This window comes from Lepidochelys kempii, chromosome 10, assembly GCF_965140285.1.
Source record: "Lepidochelys kempii isolate rLepKem1 chromosome 10, rLepKem1.hap1, whole genome shotgun sequence".
NCBI lineage: Eukaryota > Metazoa > Chordata > Testudines > Cheloniidae > Lepidochelys > Lepidochelys kempii.
Window position 1 is genome coordinate 56,726,330 of NC_136389.1, and position 15,660 is coordinate 56,741,989.

Sequence of the window (15,660 nt, forward strand, 5' to 3'; positions counted from 1 at the left end):
AAACTCGCAAGGTAGCCCGGGAAGGGTGGGTGAGGAGGAAGCACCGGGTGGGGTGGTGGATGAGGGGAGGAGGGAAGGACAAGGCCACACTACAGTTCAAAACTTATTGAATGCCAGTCTTCTGTTGCTTGGGCAATCCTCTGGGGTGGAGTGGCTGGGTGCCCGTATCCTCCCGCCCCGCGTTCTTGGGCATCTGGGTAAGGAGAATATGGAACTTGGGGAGGAGGGCAGGTGGTTATACAGGGGCTGCAGCAGCGGTCTGTGTTCCTGCTGCCTTTCCTGCAGTTCCACCAGATGCCTGAGCATGTCAATTTGTTCCCCATTAGACTCAGCATTGCATCCTGCCTCCTCTCATCACGTTCCTCCCTCCTCTTATCGCGTTCATTTAACGCTTTCCTGGTCTCTGCCATTGTTTGCCTCCATGCATTCTGCTGAGCTCTTTCAGTACAGGAGGACTGCATGAGCACTGAGAACATTTAATCGCGAGTGTGGGTTTTTTGCCTTCTAATCTGCGCTAGCCTCTGGGATGGAGATGATAAGAGGAGCTAGAAACATTTGCAGCTGCGGGAGGAAAAAAAGGGAGAGTAGTATTTAAAAATATACATTTTAGAGAAAAAAGGGAAGACTATCTGACACTGAATCAAGCGATTCACATTACATAGCACATGTGCTTTTGGTACAAGGTCGCATTTTTCCTCTAATATTGAGTGCCTGCCGGTTTGGTCTGAGACATGACACACGCTTGGCTGGGCAACAGAATTTGGCTTGCATGCAGCCATGGTAAGGCAAAAGGTTTCGGCTTCTTCAACCTTTGTAACATGTGGGAATGGTTTCAAACAGCAGTGCCCTCCTTTCCCAGACCAAGCAAAGCCCGTTGGGTTGGCCATTTAAAAGGAGGGGCTGCAGTTTTAGGGTGAATGTGCAGCACAACCCAACCCCCCCCAATTCTCTGGGATGATCACTTCACCCCCTACCCCACAGCATGGCTAGTATCAGGGAAGATCCCTGTCAGCCAAATGCCAACAGCTCAGCATGAACGGGCCTCCCATCACTGCGTGGCTAACACCGGGGATGATTTCTTTTCAGCCAAAGGCAAACAGCCCAGCAGGAATGGGCACCTCTGACTGTCCCCTTAAACAAATTTCCCATATTTGAACCAGGTGACCATGAATGATATCACTCTCCTGAGGCTAACACAAAGAGATAAAGAACGGATGTTGCTTGAATGCCACCAAAGCCCAGGCCCATTCGCTGCAATGCTTTGTTCTGCAGTGATTCCAGACTACTTGCTACTAGCTTGGCATGGTAAAAGTGTCCTACCATGGAGGACGGAATAAGGCTGACGTCCCCAGAAACCTTCTCCAAAGGCTTTTAGAATACCTCCAGGAGAGCTTCATGGAGATGTCCCTGGAGGATTTCCACTCCATCTCCAGACACATTAACAGACTTTTCCAGTAGCTATACTGGCCGCAAATGCATCCCAAGTCTTCAAGGCAAATTAATCATTAAACACACTTTCTTTTAAACCCTGTATTATATTTACAAATTTACGCTCACCAGAGGTGCCTTCTCTGGCTTCATGGTCTGGGAGCCCGTCTTGGGAGGGTATTGGCTCCAGGGTAGTGAACAGTTCCTGGCTGCCAGGGAGAAGGGATTCTCCGCTTGCCTGCTGCGCGCTATCCTCAACCTCCTCCTCCTCTTCATCCACAAAATCCTCATCCCTGTTGCGTGAGACTCCCCCCTTGCAGATGTCCACGGACAGTGGGGGGGTAGTGATAGGGGCGCTCCCTAGAATTGCATGAAGCTCATCATAGAAGCAGCATGTATGGGGCTGTGACCTGGAGCGACCGTTTGCATCCTTTGTTTTTGGTAGGCTTGCCTCAGCTCCTTAACTTTCACATGGCACTGGTGTGTGTCCCTGTTGTGGCCTCCGTCCATCATGCCCTTGGAGATTGGCATTTTGTCTTTTGGAACGGAGTTCTGCTTGCATGGATTCTTCTCCCCACACAGTGATCAGATCCAGTACCTCCTGTTCGGTCCATGCTGGAGCTCTTTTGCGATTCTGGGACTCCATGGTCACATGTGCTGATGAGCTCTGCATGATCACCTGTGCTGATCAGCTCGCCACGTTGGCCAAACAGGAAATGAAATTCAAAAGTTCCAGGGCCTTTTCCTGTCTACCTGGCCAGTGCATCTGAGTTGAGAGTGCGTCCAGAGCGGTCATAATGGAAGCACTCTGGGATAGCTCCCGGAGGCCAATACCATTGAATTGGGTCCACACTACCCCAAATTCGACCCAGTGAGGTCGATTTTAGCGCTACTCCCCTGGCTGGGGAGGAGTACAGAAATCAATTTTAAGAGCCCTTTGAGCTGACAAAACAGGCTTGGTCGTGTGGACGGGTACAGGGTTAAATTGACCTAACGCTGCTAAATTTGACCTAAACTCGTAGTGTAGACCAGGGCTTAGGGACTGGAGATTTAGGACCAATTTAGCAAAGTACTTAAGTATGTGCATAACTTTAGCATGTGCTTAAGTCTATCCTTCTTCAGCCACTCACTTAAGCATATGCTTAAGGTTAAGCACATGGTTAAGTGCTTTCCTTAAATAGTCTTACTTCTGCTTAACTCTACCTCCACATGTAGCCTCCATTCACATGCACTGGATCAGAGCCACCTAGTGTTTTTTGCTGGTTACCGTGCTTGGACTGGGAGGCTCCAGGCCTGAGTGATTTTTGTTTTGTTTTTTAAAAGGGACACATGTACAATAAACAAGATTAAAAACAATCCATATTCCTGTATACATTGTGCCTCAGTCCATGTATTATAATGTGATTCATGCTAACACTAAGGTATATGTATAGATATGTTTATATTTTCAAAAGCTGTTGAACTAACAAAGCTTGTCCTGATAGTTTGCTTTTTAAAAGGGATGTGCAAATGTACAAAACTTTGATATACATTTGCTTTGTTTTCCCTCCACTAATGAAGCCTAGTGTACAGAAACAGAAATAAACCATCCTCTCATCTGTAAGATTTATCTGCAAATCTGAGTGTTTCCCTACAGAAGAAACTAAATGTGGATCACACTGCTCAGCCAACTGTGTGTCCGTTAATGGGCCAATGATTTGTCTCAGAAGTTGATGTTTGAACTGGATCTGACAAAGACTTCCTACTTGAGCCTGAAGTTGGCAAAAGGCATAGGAACACAGGGATTGCCATATTGGATCAGACTAGGGGGACAGCTAATCTACGACCCTACCTCCCACATTAGACAATACTTCCTCAGAGGAAACAGTAAGAAACCCTGCCATAGGCACTCCTGGTATAAGCTGCCTACAGGGAAATTTTTCTCCTAACCCCTTTCAATTAGAGGTCAGCTTCTGGTCTGAGGTATGGGAGTTCATATCCCTTCCCAAACTCTTATTTTTTGTTTTCCATCTTTGCTATCATAACTCTGGATATGGTTGTTATCTATATAAATGTCCAATCCTTTCTTGAAGCCTACCAAACACTTGAACTCAGTGATCTCTTGTGGCAATGAGTTTGTAACAGCGTGGCCTACCCCTATAAGAGCCAGAGAACCTTGGGCCAGCCTGTTCAATTAATCCCGCCTATGCTATAATTAACAGAAGGAGTGGGTGGGACTAACAGGGTCAGGTGTTACCATGACAAATATATAGGTCTTATAAAAAGAGCTGAGGGAAGTAAGGATCTCAATCAAAGGAAGGTACTTCAGGAAGTAAGGCAGATGTGTGAGGTAATGTCTACAGGAAGGTCCTTGGGAGTCCCTGGGGGAACTGCTAGGAAAAAGGGCTTCCAGAGAGAGAGAGAGAGAGAGAGATCAAGGAGGCTGTGCTCTTCTAAAAGAGCAAGAAAGTGCTCTGCAGGGCCTGGCTGTAGACTTAAAGAACAGGGAACTCCAATGCATGGAAGACTGTGAGGGGAGGGACTCCAGGGAAAGAGGCCTGGGAGTGGCTTTCTGAACAGAGCAGGAAAGCCCTAACAGCCTAGAAGAAGTGAGAGCTGAGTCTAGAAGATGGGCTGAAAAGTAGCACAAGAGGGTCAGGATATTTAGCTTTGTTTGTTTGTTTGGACTTTGTTACCCTAGAAGGGTTTAAAATTTGTCATATTAGCAACCTTGACCCAGGGCTGGCCGAGGGGACCCACCTCAAGGCAGGGAGTCCCTCCAGCACCACATTGGTTCAGAAGGGGGTGTGATTGGGGAGCCAGGCCCAGTGACAGTTCCACAAGCTAACCGCACACTGTGTAATACAGAATTTGTTTTGATCAGCCTAAAACTTGCTGCCTTTCAGTTTAATTGAACATTTCCTCCAGCCCGTGGACAGCAGAGGCTTCCTGCCTAAAAGGCTGATATACAGTGTGTTTACACTAAGTTTCAGAGCTGTGAATAACAGTCAACTTTGTTTATGCGCTTGCTATCTTGTTCTCTTAGCTAGACAGCTTCGGGTGCTGAAATAAAAGTAGCATTCTGAAAAATGTCTTTAAGAAAAGTTATCTACCCTGGAACTCACATTTCAGAGACATAAATAGTCTCTCATAACTGTTAAGCCTTTGTGATTTCATCTGCAGCATGGAAACTAGCCCAGTGGAAAAATCCTAGGGTGGACTCCTGTTTTAAACATATAAAATAGCCTGTAAACTAAGAGGTCATTATGTGCCAACTGGGATGGAAGTTGTTGTAACTGGGAACTTACCCAGCAGAAATTGAAAAGACACAACCAAACTCATTTAATGTAGACAGAAATAGTCCTTTTCCTAACCATAATGGCCTGACTTTCCTTATTTGCATAAGTATAAATTAGGAATAACTTTACTAAAGTAAATTAAGTTACTTTGACTTAGTGCAAGAGAGTGGAGAATCAGGCCTCCTAGCATATGAAGGGTTGTAACTTACAAAGTAACTGTAAGGCAAAGATTTATGGGTAAAAGTGCATGGCTTCCATGGAAAATAAGATAATTGATCAAGTGTAAAGTTCAGAAAGCTTTTTTTAAAACAGTATTTCAGCCCATAATCAATAGAACTCTGACATGCGTTGGCAAGAATAGCAATGGGCTGACAAAGAATCCGGAGTAAATCAAACAACATGATATCAGGCTATCCATCAAAACTCAGCCTTTTCGTTTCATGACTGAGCAATTGCATCACTATTCAAAGGGCTCATTCTTCTGTCATGTATGTTGCCTTAGGCAAATTAGCTCTGGCAATCCACTTAGAAGGGGGGGAAAACAATCAGAATTTTGTCAAGATTTATCCAAAGTCAATATTTGTGAAGCCATAATGCCAAAGGAGGAGTCCTGGCTGTTTCAGGACCCTCGGCCTGTCACAGGATGTGAGGGGTGTTTTCACACCTTTCAACAGGCAAATGACTTACAAAGAGAGCTAATGTATGAACAGCTTTTCCTCTCAATGGCCCAGACCACATCGCTGCATATAGAAGGGTCTCACCCCTCCTGTGCTGAAAAGTGGTTCAGCCCCTTCTGTAGCAGCACCTTCCCCTTCCTTAGAGCACATTGAGGTCTCTCTCTGGGGCCCCACAGAGGGGGGAGCAGCAGTGGGCAAGCTTGGGTCAGGTGAAAGTGGGCTGAGGTGCTGAGCTGGGGGAATGTTTACATTCCCCTCGCATTATTCTCTGAAATTTTCTTGCAGAAAGCAATGCTCTATTTTCTGCAGAGTTCCTCCACAGTGGGGCAGCCTCCCAATTAAGATGTTCCCAGCCAGCCTTTTCACAAGCTACCATACAATAATTTCAGGGTATAATGTTGGGGTTTTCTGGGAAGGGAAGCAAGAGGAGGCAACAGCATAGGAGGTGGTCACTGGTCTTTTTTTTTTAAAAGTTTCCTAGCTCTATATTGTAAGTGGCAATAATAAAAAACATCCATCTTCTCTTGATGTGCAACTGTAAAGTTCCTTAGTGCTTGTGGGAGCCCCACAGACAAATCAAGGACAGAGAGCGAGATCCCTAATGTGACTTCACAACAAAAACAATAAGAAAAGGAGTACTTGTGGCACCTTAGAGACTAACCAATTTATTTGAGCATAAGCTTTCGTGAGCTACAGCTCACTTCATCGGATGCATACTGTGGAAAGTGTAGAAGATCTTTTTATATACACACAAAGCATGAAACAATACCTCCTCCCACCCCACTCTCCTGCTGGCAATAGCTTATCTAAAGTGATCACTCTCCTTACAATGTGTATGATAATCATGTTGGGCCATTTCCAGCACAAATCCAGGTTTTGTGCTGGAAATGGCCCAACTTGATTATCATACACATTATAAGGAGAGTGATCACTTTAGATAAGCTATTACCAGCAGGAGAGTTGGGTTTTCATTTTTGAGCCAGAACTTCATGTGCTCCAGGGAAGTGTGAAAGGGGGTCAACTTTTATGAATTTGTTGTAGCGCCAGTTAGATTTTAAAGCTGAAGTCTAGGGTTGCCAGATAGGTAAGTGTTAGCCAATATAGAATAGAATCAAAATCGGGGTTCTCACCCTTTTTCTTTCTGACCCTTCCCCCCACCAACATGTTATAAAAATTTCATGGCTCACCTGTGCCACAACAACTGTTTTTCTGCATATAAAAGCCATGGGCAGCGCTGGGTGTAGCAAGCAGCACAATTGCCTAGGTCCCATGCTGAAGGGGGCCCCTGTGAAGCTACATTGCTCAGGCTTCAGCTTCAGCTTCAGCCCTGGGTGGCAGAGCTTGGTGCACTGGGCTTCAGCTTTCTCCCTGGGCCCCAGCAAGTCTAATGCCGGCTCTGTGGGATGGCCCCCCTGAAAACTGCGTGTGGCTCCTCAGGGTGTCCTGGACCCCTAGTTGAGAACCACTAATCTAAAGGATAACGCCCCTGTATTGAGTTCATGGGGCATTAGCTGACTAACTTTGGGTTCTTTTCAGGTCAACTTTCAACTCAAACAGTATTTCTCAAATCAGGATTTGCTTATTTTTAACCAACCAACAATTTATTAATTCACCCAGAACCACATTAGTATACAATCAACAGTCTACAATCAAATGTAGACACAACCAATGTTCTAGGTGTGTACTACACCTGCAATAGCCTTGCAAGCAATTATCACAGACTGGAGTTGAGGCTCAGTGGTTATACCTCGGAACAATGCAAATTACCAATATAATTACATTAACTTATAAAAAGAAAAGGAGTACTTGTGGCACCTTAGAGACTAACCAATTTATTTGAACATAAGCGAATACAGACTAACACGGCTGTTACTCTGAAACCAACAAAAGAGAGGATTTTATTCAAGGAAAAAAGGAGCCAAATAAGCCAAATGAATTAAGCAGTTACTTACAAAGGCCTGAAATGAAATTTACATAAACTTTTTACTTGACACAAAAAATATCCTATTGGCTCTGAGAGAGGCCAAGTTCTCTCTCTTTAATCTGAGCTCAAAGTGTCAGGCAAAGGGATCTATAGAGTGAGCATGATGCCATGCAGATACACATTTATAAGATCAGAGTCCGTAGATAGAATGACCTTATCTCTTGTTTTTACTTTCACTGTCTATAGCGAGACTCTTGACCTACAGCATGTACCAAGTCTGCTGTCTTATATTTGTGTTCCTCTTGTTTTTCTGTTGTATAATTTAAATGATGATTGTATTATAGCACACTCCAGCACATTATAATATTTATAAATGGAGAATGACTTGGCATAGTACGTAGTGCAGCCTATCTGCCATCAGAGAAGCATTCTTCAGATCCTCCTTGTCTCAAAAGCTGGGAAATCTGAGCTACAACTCCTTTGAAAAACGCTGGGCACTGCTTAGCACCAGAATTGCTGAGTGTCCAGGGAACTTCACCTGTTCTGAAGGGAATGAATGTGAATGCTGGTACAGCGAAGAGAGAAATGCATCTCTGCCTTGGTGTCAGTCGGTCTCCTTGATTGTAAACATCACGTGTTGTTGATATGCAAATACAGCAGCACCTTGACAGCCCTACTGCAGTACTGCTGATATAAAGGAATAGCTGTAGAGCTGTATATCACATTAGGGCCAGATTCCCCCCTGGTGTAGTGCTATAGGCTTCTGTAGAGTTACATTAAGAATGAATTTAGCCCATTGGACCAAGTCCTCCTTTGTAAATAGTCCCTTTAGGAACTAGCCTGAGTCCATCAATGCCTCAGCTCTTTTAAAACATGATTGAAAGGGATTGTGTGACTGAGAGCCAGGTGATACCCAGGAAGGAACCTTGTATAGTGTTGGCAAGGAACTATCAGTGAGCCTTGTTCTAAGGAGTGAAGGGTTGTGTTTGAGATACTATTAAGGTCTAGGACAGGTGGAGTGATGTGAGTCTGGGACCAAGTCTCTGTAACTGCTCATCTTTTATGGGTCCCAGACAATCCAATACCCTACTGCAGTGGTTCCCAAACCAGGGAAAGCCCCTGGCGGGTAGCACCGGTTTGTTTACCTGCCGCGTCCGCAGGTTCGGCTGATTGTGGCTCACAGTGGCCGCGGTTCACTGCTCTAGGCCAATGGGAGCTGCTGGAAGCGGCAGCCAGTAGGTCCCTCGGCCCACGCTGCTTCCTGCAGCTCCCATTGGCCTGGAGCAGCGAACCGCGACCACTGGGAGTTGCGATCAGCCGAACCTGCGGACGCAGCAGGTAAACAAACCGGCACAGCCTGCCAGGGGCTTTCCCCGCACAAGCAGTGCAACAAGTTTGGGAACCACTGCCCTACTGGATCATCTATAGGTAACAGTCTGGTGCGTATACAGAAGGTGGGAAGGAAGTCCTTCACTGTTAGCCCAGGGGAAGGGCTTGACCTGGGAAGAGAGGCTGCTCTTTACTCTGGCAGGACATTCTTTTTGGTGCGGCTGGATGGCTGCTGTGACACTGTAAATCTATACTCATACACTTAATTTGTGGAGTTACTCTGGAATTTTCACAATCATAGCTGAGACCAGCATTTGGATTTCATTCCAATAGGACAACTTAAGTCTTGAGTAACTTTCCATCTATTTATCTCAGAAGCTCTTTCTCAAACATGAATATGGGGTGGGAGGATCAATTCCTTAAACTAGAAAAAACAAGAAGAGAATTTTACTCATGGGGGGTCCCCAACCTGATGCTATGCTGATGGCTACATTAGTCCCATGGATCCCAGTGTGAGGCTTAATGCTTAATCACATGTCCTCCAACTTTAAGAACTGTGGGCCACCTCCTCAGCTGGTCTACATTTGTATTCCTTGATTGACTCAAAGGAGCTACAGTGACTTACACCTGAGGAAGATATGGTCCTTTGCTTTACACTGTGAGCCTCAGTATTGTAAGTCACAGAAAACATGGATTCTGTTTGAGTCTCTACATTCGGTTCTCACTGGATCTCTCTTGTCTTCTGGTTGTCTCATTCATGCTGGTTTCCAGCCACTGATGAGAGGAAGTGCACACCCAGTAGAAATGGTTGTTTTTAGCCTCTTAAGTTCTCAGTTTCCAAATAATCGCCTATTATCTAAGAGGCAATGTGACATATGGTTTCTGGACTGGAAGTCCTGGAATTCACATCTCCTCCCAGTTCTGCCACTGGCTTACTTTGTGGGTTGGGCAAGTCCCTTATTCTGTCTGTACCTAAGTTTGCTCTTCTATAGAATGAGGGCAATGATACTTTTCCTTTAACATGAGCTTTGAGACCTCTGGATGTGAAGTGCTAAGTACTATTATTCAAGTTTTCAAAGCAGCAATTCCATTAAAACCTATGATTGTCAAGTATTAATACCCAGATGTGGACATGTGAATTTTTGCCACTAATAAAGTGATTGATTAGCATAGAGATGAAGAGGAAACCTGTAGAAACTGCATGCTCCATCCAAGCCTGATGGAAAGGCCATCTGAATGCTTCAGTGAATCCTATTTTCCTCCTAGCACCCATGCTCTGCTTTTGTCAAGAATGGTATCTGTTTCGCAGGGTCCTTAGTGTTGTCTATATTTTAGAAACACAAAACCACAATCAGAATGGACTTTTGCCTTTTTCTAAACTCAGTGTATGAGATTATGACATCTCTGATGAAAGCTTTAGGATTTTATTGGACCATGATGACAAAGTCACATATTTTGTTGAAAATAAATTCTGTGTGTCAGCTAATCTGAAGAACAGATACATAGCTATGGAAACATTATTCCTCTTCCATTCACCAGCTCAGCAACAAATTTCCTCTTTGGCTGATGAAAAAGTGATGGCGCTTTACCTGCCAATACTTAATCAGGCAAACTAGGGGTTCTGTTCACCTCCAGGCTCCTGCTTTAGCACTGGGGGAAGAACTCTCTCTCAAAGGGGAAAGGGAGATGAATGGTGCAGAGGGAAAGATGAGTTGTGACCAGAAATGAGTGCAGAAGAAGGGAAGGGGAGGGAAAGAGATGAGAAGAAAAGTAAAATGGTGAGATGGGTGAATGCTCTGTCCTCTGCTCTTTCTGATATTCAGATAATCAATGTTATGAGTCTCAGTTATTTGTGACTGTAATTGTGAATGTTGGACTTCAAAACACTGAGCCTTCTTCTGAATGCTCTTAACATCTGTTTCAATAGGCATTTTGTTCATCCCACATGCCTCTCTGCATAGAAAGGCTTGTTGGTTGGACTTCTTTGTTTTGGGCAACTCAAGCAGTATTGTCCTTCAGTTTGAGTTTTGACAAGATTAGGTGGCCCAGCTTCACATCAGCATTCAATTATAGACTAAATCATTTGTTCTCAACCTCAGGTGTGAGAGACTGCTGCAATCAGACTGTGCCGGGATGGCAAATGCTCCGCAGTGAAGTACTCCACTCTTTAGGAAAACACTAACAATCCATTCTGACTGCATAAGGACCCAGGAAACAGTCATGGTTCTTGTCAAAGAGCAGAACCTGGGTGCTGAGTAGAGAACAGAGTTCACTGAAGCCCTTTGAATGGCATAAATGAGGTAATTGGCATTCTTTACCCAGGACAGAGCCACAGTGGATAAACTAGGGGTAATGCAGATCAGAAAAGAGGCTCCCTATATTGGCCTATCTATGTGGGGAAGCTTTGAGAATGTTTGCTCGCACTATACCTGGCTCAAGGTACTGTGTTTAGTCACTTGAATGCTGCTGTGGGTCGGGTCAAGAACAGATCAAGCTAGCATTCTGCTAGGTATCTGGCACAGCTTTACCAATCTACTGTTGGGCTGGCTTCAATCTTCCTTTCTATTCCCCCCCCGCCCTTTCCCTGAGCTCACACTTCTAATCACCTTGAACTGTGTGCTGGCTTAGTAATGTGCATACTAAAAGTATTCACTCTAGATACCACCAACCATGCTTTATTTATCACCTATGAAGATTCAAAGGTCTCCAGGAGGGAAAGGAAGCCGTATGACTCCCCTGACTGTACAGCCTAGCTCTGTGCTTCTAAGCACTAAACATTGATCAGATTTCCCCCTAAAGTTGTCTATGGGAAGTAGGAAGCAATGGAACAGGGAGTAAAAAAAAAAAACTTAAAAGTTTCTGCATTGTTCTTCAAATTTCTCCTTAAAACTCACCTCTCGCACCGTGGTGCCAACAAAACACTCAAAAGTGCTTAGGTAGCCTGGACTGTGCTGTGATAGCTGCTTATTATCCCTATCATAAATCTCTCTCGTTACTTTGTGCTCCTTCTCTTTGTATCTGCTTGTGTCATTTTTGCACTGCTTTTGGGGTTGGGACAGTCCTTTCTTCGTGTGGTGTGTGTGTTTACACAGCACAGTGGGCAACTTATCGGCCCTGTTGGGACAGTGCTACTATAATACAAATGCTACACCATCCACCCCAAAATTTTTGTAAAATTTTTGTTTTACTTTGGTCTAAGTGCAAGGAACAAAATGGATCCACCTAGCACCAGAATAATAGTGATTAACTTCCTATGTTGCAATGAGTCTTTCCCTGTGGATATCTTGTTATGAAACTGAGATCTCATTATGGGACATTTCATCATAAAGAAAGATTCTTCGTAGTAGTACCTGGAGGGACTGTAGCTAGATTATAATTTAGGTTCCAGTATATTTAATATGGTGTGGAGAGGCAGGCAAATACTTAAAATCCATTGTACGTGGACTTGAAGTTCAAACCAATCTCTTCCTGCATTTGTACTCATTTTGTGTTCCACTTTCCACAGACGTCAGAGCATCACACTTTTACTAGCATGAATGTTGACAGCATCAAATTTCAGAGTCCCCTGTGTAAATATTGGCAGAAATAAAAAGTTAACCTTTCTTTAGTGAGTATTCATGGTAGAAGTACTTCCACACTCATCCATCCAGGAAACAAACCATAGGCTGTGGTTTACCAGATCAATCCTAAAACCAGGTAACACAACTCTTATTATAAATATTTATTAGTGCAAACTTGCAGTGACATTTAATGACCAATCTATAAATCAAGAAAAACTTAAAAGGTTCTAATAATGAATAAATCAAAGAAATCTATGACTGTTTATGATCAGAAAAAGGGGCTAAAATACTTGAATAAGTTATTTGTCGGAAATAATTCACTCAATTCTAATAGGGACTTTTTTCTCAAAGTGTCTCAGGACAGAAAATGGTCTGTAAATGAGATAGCCACACACAAAAAACCCTTTGGCACTTTGTAAGACTGTAGCAGGGAACATAATTGCCATTTATAAACTTAAATGATGACTATATTTCAAGGAGACAAGTATTCCAGCACTCCCTCCCGTGGAAGAGAGCTGCTGAGGGCATTACTGTCTTGGCACACAGCACCTATTCTCCTTGCAATAAATTAATTGTGTAAGAGCATACATGTGAGTTACTCTGCCTCCTCTAGCCTTTTGAAGTGCTAGAGGACTCTAGCCTGATCACTGTTCTCTGTAATCTCTCAGCGTTGGTTGGCAGGTGTTGGGTGTGGTGTTATCAATCCTTTTCACTTTAAAAGTAGGATTGGTGCTAGTTACCTGGGTGTGTCTACACAGTTGACATTAAAGTGCTGGGAGCCCAGCTACCAGAGCTGTAGTACTGTCTACACTGCCACTTTGCTGTGCTGAAACTTGCATTGCTCAGGGGGGTGAATAAAGAATTTTTAACTAGGCCTGTGTTTGTGAATGGAATCTTTTATTGTAATCCTGGCTGAGCATTCCCCTTGCTAAGCCAGGGGAGAACAGAGGAATTGCCATACAGGGTCAGATCTCTGGTCCATCTAGCCTAGTATTTCCTCTGTGAGGGGCTGGCCCAGGCATGCGGCTCTCAGGAGTCTCAGCAAGTCCCTTACTACTCAGACTATTGTCGTTTTCGCTCTTTGCTCCCACTTCTGTACATAGCAAAGCTACTAGGAGCCTGGGATTCACCCTTCCACGGCCCCTTGCTAGCAGAGCTAAAAACCTAGCAGTGTTTTAAATCACCCCGGCCCAGGAGGGTGGCACTACCCGTGCAAGGCGAGGGTCAGGTCCACTGCATCAACGCGTAGGGGGGAGAGGGAGATGACAACGAGGCGCGCCTGGCTCTGACTCGCAGTTTCTTCAATGTCCAGGGTTGTTAGCTAAGCAGTGTCGGCCTGTGTCGAGGTGCGGAGGGAAGCGCTGTGAGCCGAGCGGGAGATGCGGTTCTGCAGCAGAGCCGCCAGGTGGCAGCAGGGACAGCAGCTCGTCCGCCGCTGCTGTTGACGGCGTGTTTCTCTGCCCGTTCAGGCAGGAGGGAAAAGGGAGCGCGGAGGGGCGCCCGCGAGTGGGGCGCTTTCCCCGCAGCCTGGGAACCTGCCTCGGATCCCGCAGGGGTTTGCAGCAGCCGCTGCCGGGCTGTGCGCCGGGCATTCCTTCGGGGCTCCCCGCTGCTCTCCATGGGCTGAGGCTGCCTGGGCATCAGGCTTTGCATCAGCAGCACAGAGGGATCCTCACCGTGGGGGGACTGGACGTGAGCTGCCGCTGCCGCTGACACTGACAAGGTAAACGCTCCGCTTGCTCCAGCAGGTCTCCAGCCCTGCCCCGCTCCCCAGCCGGCCTGCAGGCATCCCCCTACTCCAGCGGGGGAATCGGGAAGGAGAGAGGCAGCTCACTTGGATCGGAGAGTGACCTGGTGCTTTTGGACTGAGAGGGGCTTTAGAGGGTGCTTTAGCCGGGGTGTCATTTCCCTCTGGGGAAGATGCGGAACGTGTCTCTCTGGGGGTGGTTTGAAGGGCTGCGGAGAGCCGCACGTGCTGAGGCTGGAGTTTGCCACGGTGGGACACGTTGTATAGTCACAGTTCCGAGGGGGAATTGGCCAGCTGGGTCCCACAGGGCGTAAGTGACTATTCAGCACCCCTGTCTCCCAACCTGCATCTGCACCTCAGGCCCCCTTGAGGCCCCCCCAGTGGATGGTACAGAGTCCTGGGCTGCTAATTGACAGGTTTCAGAGTAGCAGCCGTGTTCGTCTGTATCCGCAAAAAGAACACGAGTACTTGTGGCACCTTAGAGACTAACCAATTTATTAGAGCATAATAAATGTATTTGCTTTAGTAAATTTGTTAGTCTCTAAGGTGCCACAAGTACTCCTGGGCTGCTAATGTGATCCTGCGCTATAGGTTAGTTAATCTCAGATCATGAGGACTGTAGCTTTGAAGGCATTCTCTCCTGGCACATTTCTGATCTCATCTGGGGGATTTCTGGCCCTTCTTTTATTGTTACTTGATTCTTTTCCCATAAGGAACCATTTCAGAGCTGCTTTTTCCTTCGCACTGACTAACAGGGGGTGGTTGTAATCATAGCGTATGTAAGGAAGAGGGAGCCTCTTCTTGTTTTGGAACTTGTCCCATCCAGATAACCCAAGAGCTCATTCCAGAGGGTTTGTACAAGAGCTTAAGGGAAAAAAGTTAGTTATTTTTATGGAGGATGAAGACCCTAATCTCTTCAGTTTGGTAATAGACATGTTGGGCCATATCCAGGGGTCCAGTTTGATGCAGTGTGCAAATTGGGAAGGGTGGGTGGGTGTCTTGCAGCTCCCTATTGCACTCCCCTGATGCTGCGCTGTGCCAGGCTGGTCCCTGGAAATTGTGCTAGAACACCCTATGGGTTGCTCCAATTTACATGGAGCTGTAGTGGCTCCTTGAGGCTGAAAATTCAGTGCAGGATTGGGGTAGTGTAGAAACATCTCAAAATATCACTTTTCCTATAATTGACATGTATAAATTAAAATAATGAATATACTTGTGGGAGACAAGTATTTAGCAGGAAGGAGGAGAGGTGTAAGAGTCCATCTCTAAATCACCATCTCTAAATCATCTCTAAATCACACTCCCTGGGTGATCTTCCCTAGGCTGGTAAACTCCCCTTAGGACCAGATTATGCCAGCAACATGGAGCAAACTGGCTGCATTGTAGAATCTGGCTCACTGTTACCACTGGGATTAGTGTTTCACAAATGGTATTGCCGTACTCCTTTTCTCCAGGACACTTTTTTATAAAAAGCCCTTGAATAAATAAATGTCCTTTGCTAAAAATGTAAGTTTTTCCTTTACTCTAAAGAAATTTCAAGTCTGACATGGCAGAATTAAGTAGTCACTGTGGTGATATGAATTCCCAACAGCAATAGTAGAAATCATCATTGTTTTCTATGCATCCCTCTAGTGATAAGACTTTGTTCTTTGGATTGAAGAATAGTATCACTAATTTTGCTAGTGTCTCAAGCATAGCACAATTACACAATTCTGTG

General features: G+C 45.2%; 1 protein-coding gene across 1 annotated transcript in view; it reads left to right on the top strand.

The window, feature by feature from the left end:
- Positions 1 to 13,650: 13,650 nt before the first annotated feature.
- The window catches only part of THSD4 (thrombospondin type 1 domain containing 4), a 621,627-nt gene continuing 619,617 nt past the window's right edge, over positions 13,651 to 15,660 (top strand). Inside the window, exon 1 of the mRNA XM_073303716.1 lies at positions 13,651 to 13,919. The gene's annotated coding sequence lies outside the window, so the exon portion shown is untranslated. The remainder of the gene's footprint in view (positions 13,920 to 15,660) is intronic.